This window comes from Colobus angolensis, unplaced genomic scaffold (genome assembly GCF_000951035.1).
Source record: "Colobus angolensis palliatus isolate OR3802 unplaced genomic scaffold, Cang.pa_1.0 Scaffold212, whole genome shotgun sequence".
NCBI lineage: Eukaryota > Metazoa > Chordata > Mammalia > Primates > Cercopithecidae > Colobus > Colobus angolensis.
In genome coordinates this window covers 2,952,569-2,960,704 of record NW_012115289.1, presented here as the reverse complement: position 1 = coordinate 2,960,704, position 8,136 = coordinate 2,952,569, and the positions used below count along the sequence as shown (strand labels likewise).

The window sequence follows — 8,136 nt, the reverse complement described above, 5'->3', positions numbered from 1 at the left end:
AGAGTCTCGCTCTGTTGCCAGATTGGAGTGCAGTGGCATGATCTCGGCTCACTGCAAGCTCCACCTCCTGCGTTCAAGCGATTCCCCTGCCTCAACCTCTGGAGTAGCTGGGATTACAGTCGCACGCCACCACACCTGGCTAATTATTATTATTGTTATAATATTTTAGTAGAGTTGGGGTTTCACCATATTGACCAGGATGGTCTCGATCTCCTGACCTCGTGATCTGCCCTCCTCTGCCTCCCAAAGTGCTGGGATTAGAAGCTTGAGCCACCGTGTCCTCTACTGTAATTTTACTTGTCCTCTGTGGGGTAAATATTTTCAACATACTTTTTGGTACTGCAGTAAATCACATTCTATCCTCAAGGATGAAAAACAGGAAGACTCTTAAATTATTCATTAGAATAGAGTTTTTTCCCAAACATGTATGCAGGTTTAAAGGCTCCTATGGACTATGTATTAGAAGCACTTTTTTCGTTTTCTTTTGTTTTTTGCTTTTTACTAAAATGACATTGTTGGCTCTACAAACAAATGAAACCCAATAATGGGTTTCTCTATTCTTGCTGGTCTTTTCCTCCTTAAAAGAATCATGTGGTCATTCTCCATTTGAAAAAAGAGAAAAAGAAAAAGACATTGAAATGCTGCAATGCCTGATAAGGAGAATCTGCAACACTTGGCCATCTTGTGTATAAGAAAAGATTCTTATCCTTATGCTACTGTCATGGAGCTTGGATATTTACAAACCTACTGCTTTTGACAAGCTTGTGGGAATTTACATAGTCTCACACAACCCCTAATTTATGGCAGAATGTGTCTCACATTTGTAATATTCTCAGAGCTCCTCAGGATTCTAACCTCTCTAACTAGAGACAGTTTCTGAGCAGGCAAAAAGGAAAAAGAGGCAAAAACTGATTCCATCTTTTGTTCCCTTTTCAAAGCCAGATCCCAATCAGCTCCGAAATTCCCAAGAATCCTTAAAGTTGGAGACATGTAGCTAATGGAATTCTAGTCAATCCACATATTTATGTGTTTGGAAAGTGGCTGTTACCAGTTCTTCTTAACCATGTGCACTATCATCAGGGCCCTTGCAGGCAACCACACCCGATGAAAGCTGTGATTGCCCTAGATTTCCACTAGAGACCTCTAGCTGTTCACAGGAGCCTGGGAAGCAGCTCTCATTACTGGGCGTTTCTCTAGAAGCAGCAGAGGATAAGAGTTTGCCAGTTGCGCCCGGGAGAAGGTGGAATTTACCATCAAAGGAAAATAATTCTGTATAATCTTTCTCTCTCTCTCATTTTTTTAAGCAAATTGAGGCTTATTCAAGTAGGTATATTGTGAAAAACTGAAGAGGAAATGATTTCTGTGTCTTAAAGCTATGGCATACAAAAGACAAAATGGAGATTTTTATAGTTTGAAAGGCCCGTTCTCTAAGGGGCTGTTCATACTGATATTTGGAGGCCAGCCTCAATTCTCAGTGTTTGAGAGCCTCTCCTGCCAGCTATGAGGGAGAATGAGTTTACTCACAGTCTGAGAGCTTCTAGGCATTATTGTAAAGCGGAACAAAGTGCTCCCTGTGCCCCATGCCCCAGCCTTTTACTGCAGCCCCCCTATGTGAAGGACGGTAGCCCCCCAGGTGCATACCACCTTCAATGCCAGGCCCATAGCTGTAATCCCATGCAACAGAAACAGATGGGATACATCTGCAAGGAGAGACTGGTAGATGAAGTTCCACCATTTTTCCAAAAACGCAAAACACATTAATCTCCATTTGCCTTTGAATAGTCTGCAATAGAAACAGAGGGCCAAAAGGGAAAATAATCTCCTCTCATTTAACCTGTGCCCCTGTGAAAAATTTTGATAGCTTGTATTTCAGAAACTGAGTGTAACTAATTTTGCCCTCTATCCATGATCTTCACTACACAGCAGCATTAGAAAGAGAATCAAAATCGGATCAGGTCAATGAGTCTATAAAGCCTTCTTTGGAATGTATTGCCAGCCATGAGTTGATCACTTTCTCCAGAGACCTTCTAATATGCAGTTTTCTCTGGGGCAGTTGTAGATCCTTTTGCATTCATTTTTAGGAAAAATCTTGTCATTCTTTTAGGTAGACTGTCATTTGTTCATTCATTTATTCATTTGTTTATCCAATGCCTATGCTACTCCAGTTGCTGTGGTTTGCAAAGAAAACATAAATGACGATATACAGGGCTTGAGTGAGAGTTCCTAACATTGGATCCACAGATTCCTAAAAGTGAACGACTACTTTAAGATGTCTGTAATCCTCCTAAGATGTGTGTGTGCTTTAACTATGAGAAAAATCCAAGATTTAGAACAATCTTTAAAGAGGTTGATGTAAAAACCACTGTAGAGGCTGACAGTTACACGAGCAAGTAATCGGAAGACTACATTAGAATTGTCATATGGTAAAGATACAGTATGTACAGTGTCACATGAGGTCATGGGTGGAGTTTTCTCAATTGTCACTGATGACAGAGGTCAGGGAAGGCTACAGAGAAGGTAGCATTTGTGTTATATGTGAAGGATGAGTAGGAAGTGGCAAGATGACTTGAAGGGAAGGTAGATGAAAGTCAGTGTACTCTGAGGGGCAGTTCACCTCCAGGGTCTGAGGGCACCCTGCAAGTTGGAGCATGCTTGGAATTTTCTCTCCTGCAACCTGACAAATGGAGAGCGCTTTGCCATGAGTCAACTGTTACAGGAAAAGGAATTCCACAGGCATGCCCTGGCTGACCACAAATGGCTGAGAGCACATGTGAGTACAGAATGCCCAAAGGTTGGTGTGGAATAATCAAAAGGATTCAAATGCTTGGTGCTGTACCAGAGTTGCAGGAGGCCTAGCCTCAGCACTGTATTGCTCTCTCACTCTCCAACCTGCACTGGAGAGGAAGGTCAACTACAGTAGACGGAGTTCTGCACCAGGTCCAGAAAGCAGACCTTGATTCTGCAGCTGACCAGCTTCCTGCTCACTTAATTCCACCAGCCTCCACTTCCACTTCTGCACTTAACAGTTACATTTATTGAGGGCCTCTATTTCCCAGCTACTGTGCTGGGTGAATTACCTGCCAAGTTTCGTTTTATTCTTCTGACACCCTGTAAAGTAATTTTCATTTTCCAAATAGGGAAAATATACTCAGAGAATTAAAATAATGCCAAAGCAGTCATGCTGCTAAAACGTGGTGATACCACGAGAACCACAGTCTCTACTTCCATCTTGATAATTCAACTGGGTTTTAAATGTCACCATCTTAAGGCTATTGATTTATCAGTGAAACAAGAGAGGTCAGTGTAATTTAACAGTTTTGCAGAGTTAGAACACTGCATTGGGCCTATATTGCTTATCTGGGAAGTTATAGATCTGAGTTTGTGTACAGGAGTGCCAAATTTTGATGGTAATGATAGTTTAATTTGAAGCTTACAGGATACAGGTTAAGATTAAACTGGCTCTTTCATGTGAATCTCATCACTGAGATCTGATTCCACCTACAAAGGTAAGAGAATTTGAAGTAAGTAGCAACTAGTCTTCTCAAAATGTTCCAAATTGCAAAAACAAGTCTGGATTTTAATCTGAGAAGTATTACTTTATCAAGATCTATCTATAAAATATACCATCTGACCATAACAAAATAAATTATAAGCTGGGTGTTGGTTTGTTTTTTAAGAAAAAGCACTTGATCAGCCTAATTGATAAATATTGTCTTATTCCTTGGTGGACCAAAGGCAATAAAAGCAGCAAGACTTTTTTTCGTATGAACTAAAACTATGACTTTGCATTTACAAAGAAATATTCAATTCTTATGCTAGTATCTTAAAATCTTTTCTCATTTAAAAACGTATCTAGCATATCATTGAATGTAATACTTAATAATTTCTCTTTACATATTTTAAATTTTCGTATCCAGTATATTTTAGTTATCTCTGTAGCAAGTGCCATAACTTAAGAAATGAATAGTCAAAAATGCAATCTTTGGTACCATCTTTAGCAACTTGAATTATTTTAAATGGAGAGGGGATTTCTATATATAGAATCCGTAAAAATCCTTTCAACTGAGCAATTGTTTGCAGAATTTCATAAATACTAAAGAATTCTGGTCATTATATTTCTTACATATTAAAAATACACTGTAGCCATATTAAAGATGCTTCTAGCTGCTGTATTTCCTAACCTGTATATTTAAACTTGAACAGTGTAAGCATCCATTATAGCATGTTATAGAAATATCTTTCTAACAAGAGTATTGGTTACCTAAATCCAATTATGATTTTTGGATATTGTGATGTAATGCAGTGAATTGACCTGCTATTGAGTGAGACTGACTTCAGTAGTAATTCATTTAACTTTAACATGACAGACCCCAAAAGTCCCCAATGATATTGCCAGGCAGTATGCTTTAAGACAAGGCAGTTGACAGGATATTTTTCTTTCTTGAGATTTGCAAGTCTCTCTAACTTTCAGAGAAAGAAAAAGCAAGTAGGTGGATATAACTCTGCTACCCCACCTATTTAGTTAAAAAGTAAAAAACCACCCAGTTACTCAGTTGAAAACACAGATGCTTGGCATTCTATACTCAAGTTACCTGAATTTGTAACTTAAATTTTCAATTTCAAAAGAAAGAGCTGTGTCTCAGGTTCCCAGAAAGCCAGCTCTGAGATGGAGTTTGCCATGCAGGAAGTTCACTGTGGAGTGTCCCTGGGAACAGCCCCTATGCAAGGGAAAGGAAGGAAGTAGGGCTGGAGAGAGGAGGAAGAGGAAATGTGATACAGTCACTATGGGCACCCTTGCCTACCATAGGGAAACTTGGAGGATAAACGACCATTCAGAGCTGATCTGAGTTGAGGCAGAATGGCTGGGATATTAAACTCCCATGCAGAGAAGTCACTGGACATGGGTCACCTGGGAAGGCGACCTGACCTTGGGCAAGGTGGCTGTCTTCAACAGAGATAATCCTGGAAGTGGCTGACAGGGGAGGTTGTCCCTCAGCAATGCTCCTAGTCACTAAAGGAATGAGTACTTCAGCCCTAAAGGGGACTCTGAGTGACATCACAGCATCCACCACAGGTTGACATGCAGAAATATACAGTTATCTAATGTTACTTATGTGCAGTCTGGATATTTATTTCTCATTTGTAAATTTGTGATATCTTTAGCTTTCCTGTAGGTCCTCAATAATATTGCCAAATACAGAGGTATAACCTTTTGGACAGTAACAATATCATAACAAGGAATTTGTCAAATGTGATATATAACTTCTTTGTGCTGTGTGGAAAATATTTGCATTATGTCATTTTGGAATGTTGTAGTTATAAATCTGTGATTCTCTTGAGTCTCTTACTATAGAAGCAGTTTGGGCTTGCAATGTCAACATGCTTCCTTTACTATTTCATTGTCCTCTTATCTTCTCATACCCTGTGATAAATCCTTGATATCATTAATTTGATATTATTTTTTAACTATACTTCACCTTTAAAAGGTGATTAGAGGTTACGGGAATAAATAAATGAAACAAGTCAAAATAATATTATATTGGCTGGGCACGGTGGCTCATGCCTGTAATCCCAGCATTTTGATAGTCAAGGTGGGCGGATAACCTGAGGTCAGGAGTCTGAGACCAGTCTGGCCAACATGGTGAAACCCCAACTCTACTAAAAGTATAAAAATTATCTGGGTGTGGTGGCACATGCCTGTAATCCCAGCTCCTCAGGAGGCTGAGCTGAGGCAGGAGAATTGCTTGAACCCAGGAGGCGGAGGTTGCAGTGAGCTGATATCACAACATTGCACTCCAGCCTGGGTGACAGAGTGAGACTCTGTCTTGCAAAAATAAATAGATAAACAAATTAATTAATAATAACTATCATCTACCAAAAGCTTACTATGTGAGAGGCACCAAGTGCTTTAGATAGCAATTTATTAAAGTGTCTTTTAGAAATGATGAGGTGGAGCCTATGAGAAACTAAGTAACTTCCACCCGAAAGTAATGACTAGTGAGTGGTAGAAATGGATTCACACCTAGAAGAAAAACTCCCTTATCTGCTATGCTTCACTAAGCCAACACAGGTAAACAGGTATAGATACACTCTTTCAATCATTCCACTGAAATATCCCAACACTTTTTATATCATTAGATACTGCTGAAAAAATTTAAGGGAGGCAAAAGAAAATCACATGATTTACAACATTTTTCATGTCCATGAAAATGCATTTTGTTTCTATGTAAGAACTGAATTATTCTGTTCTCTGATGGGCCATTGAATGTATTCATTCATTCACTGATTCTCTCATTCATTTAACAAATATTTGCTGGGCACCTACTATGCCCCGGGCACTTAAGATTCACCAAAGAGCAAAATGGACCAAATGCCCAGTTCTGATGGAGTTAAATTCCAGTGGAAGGAAAGAGATGATAAATGAGATGGAGAAAGAAATAGGTGAAGGTTAGGGAGATAAGGAGTAGAGACAGTTGCCACTTTACATAGGAAGGTCAGCATAGGCTAATCTTCAATCAAAGACAGAAGGGAAGGGAGATATACAGCCCCACAGATACTTAGAGGAAGAGCATTCCAGCAGCTGGAAGACCCAGTATGTGGTCAAAGATAGGAGTGTGTACATTGCGTGTGTGGAGAAGGCTGATAGTACTAGAGCAGAGTGAGCCAGAAAGAATTCCTTTCCTTTATTTTTAAAGGCTTTCCGTTAAAATTAAAAAAAAAAAAAAATCAGTCAAAAGACCTGCTCAAACGTTCTCCAGTCCAAGTTCTTCAGCAAAAGCTTGGGTCAATAACAGACCCAAGTTCACATTGGACATGGAAGGCAGGATAGACTTGAGCAATTGCTTCTAAAAGCAGTGGAACTGACGCATGGCTGTTCACATATGAAGTTTTGTTTTTCTCAGAAGGGCATGAGCTGTCCTACCCTTTAGGAGAATGTGCAGACATGATCGAAAACAGGGTCCAAATGCTGGCTCGTGGAGCAAAGTCTCGGGAAAGTTTACTGACCCAACTGGCTACGTTGAAAATGTACTCAGGGAATTGTTATTATGTCATGATCTGGGTATTAAATCCTTGCTAAGTATGCAATGATGAAGCAAAGAAGAATTCCACCACACCTTTGATGATGAGAATTTGGGCTCTTGGAAACATTCTCAAAGACTTCAGTCAGTCTTGCTCTCTTCTTTCCAATCAGATCAAAAGGGGACACATTTGGGAAAAGTTCTTAATTCCAATGATTCTTTCTCAGCAAGATGGATAAAGTTAGGAAAGAAAGTAAGTGGCTTGGTTAAAACCAGTGAGGATCAACTTGTTTTATTAACATAATGTCAAATATTTGTTTGGCTTTTTGTGTATGATACTGTTAAATTTATTTGATTAAGCAAACTTTATTTATTTATAAGAAAAATGAATGTAAAGATACTAAATATGCTACAGAATGAAACCAAATTATGTCTCTTAATATTTATACAAGCCGTGGGGAAAAAATCTCTCTGATGTCCTTGAATTTACACTATGTTTACATTTCTTTCTTTGAAGCTGTAATGAAATCTGGCATATAGGTTCTAACTGTGTTTATGCAGAATAGCTTGAGTGAGATTTAAGGTCTAAAAAGAAAGTGGGTGTGGAATATTTAAAACCCAGAATCAAAGGTATCTCTATTTACAATAACTTTCAGCTGTATAAAAACATTAAGAAAGATTATTTAAATCCATCTTTTATTTCATAAAATATTTCATCATTGATCTAAAATCAGAATATTCTTGCCATTGGTATGGATCAAAATAAATTTAAAGATGTGATACATTCTAATAATTAATGGGGATTTTAAAAATGGTTGTTAATTAAAACAAATAACAAAAGAACCTTCTTTTATAACTTAATTGTAAATTTTCTTTTTTCTGAAAATATTGAGCAATTATTTTAAATAATTTGGAAAACACAGCAATTTGCTTAGAAAAAAAATTGTAGTTGGGTGTAGTGGCATGTACTCATATTCCCAGCTACTCAGGCGACTGAGGTGGGAGGATTGTTCAAGCCCAGGGGTTCAAGTCCACTCGTATTCCCAGCTACTCAGGTGGCTGAGGTAGGAGGATTGTTTGAGCCCAGGGGAGGAAGGAAGAAAGAAAGAAAGAGAGA

General features: G+C 38.7%; 1 long non-coding RNA gene across 1 annotated transcript in view; it reads right to left on the bottom strand.

The window, feature by feature from the left end:
* Positions 1–3,403: 3,403 nt before the first annotated feature.
* Positions 3,404–8,136, bottom strand: part of LOC105512445 — an 8,858-nt gene continuing 4,125 nt past the window's right edge. The window contains exons 2-3 of the long non-coding RNA XR_001001853.1: positions 7,989–8,053; positions 3,404–3,498 (exon numbers count right to left, since the gene is read on the bottom strand). This is a non-coding gene — a long non-coding RNA (uncharacterized LOC105512445). The remainder of the gene's footprint in view (positions 3,499–7,988; positions 8,054–8,136) is intronic.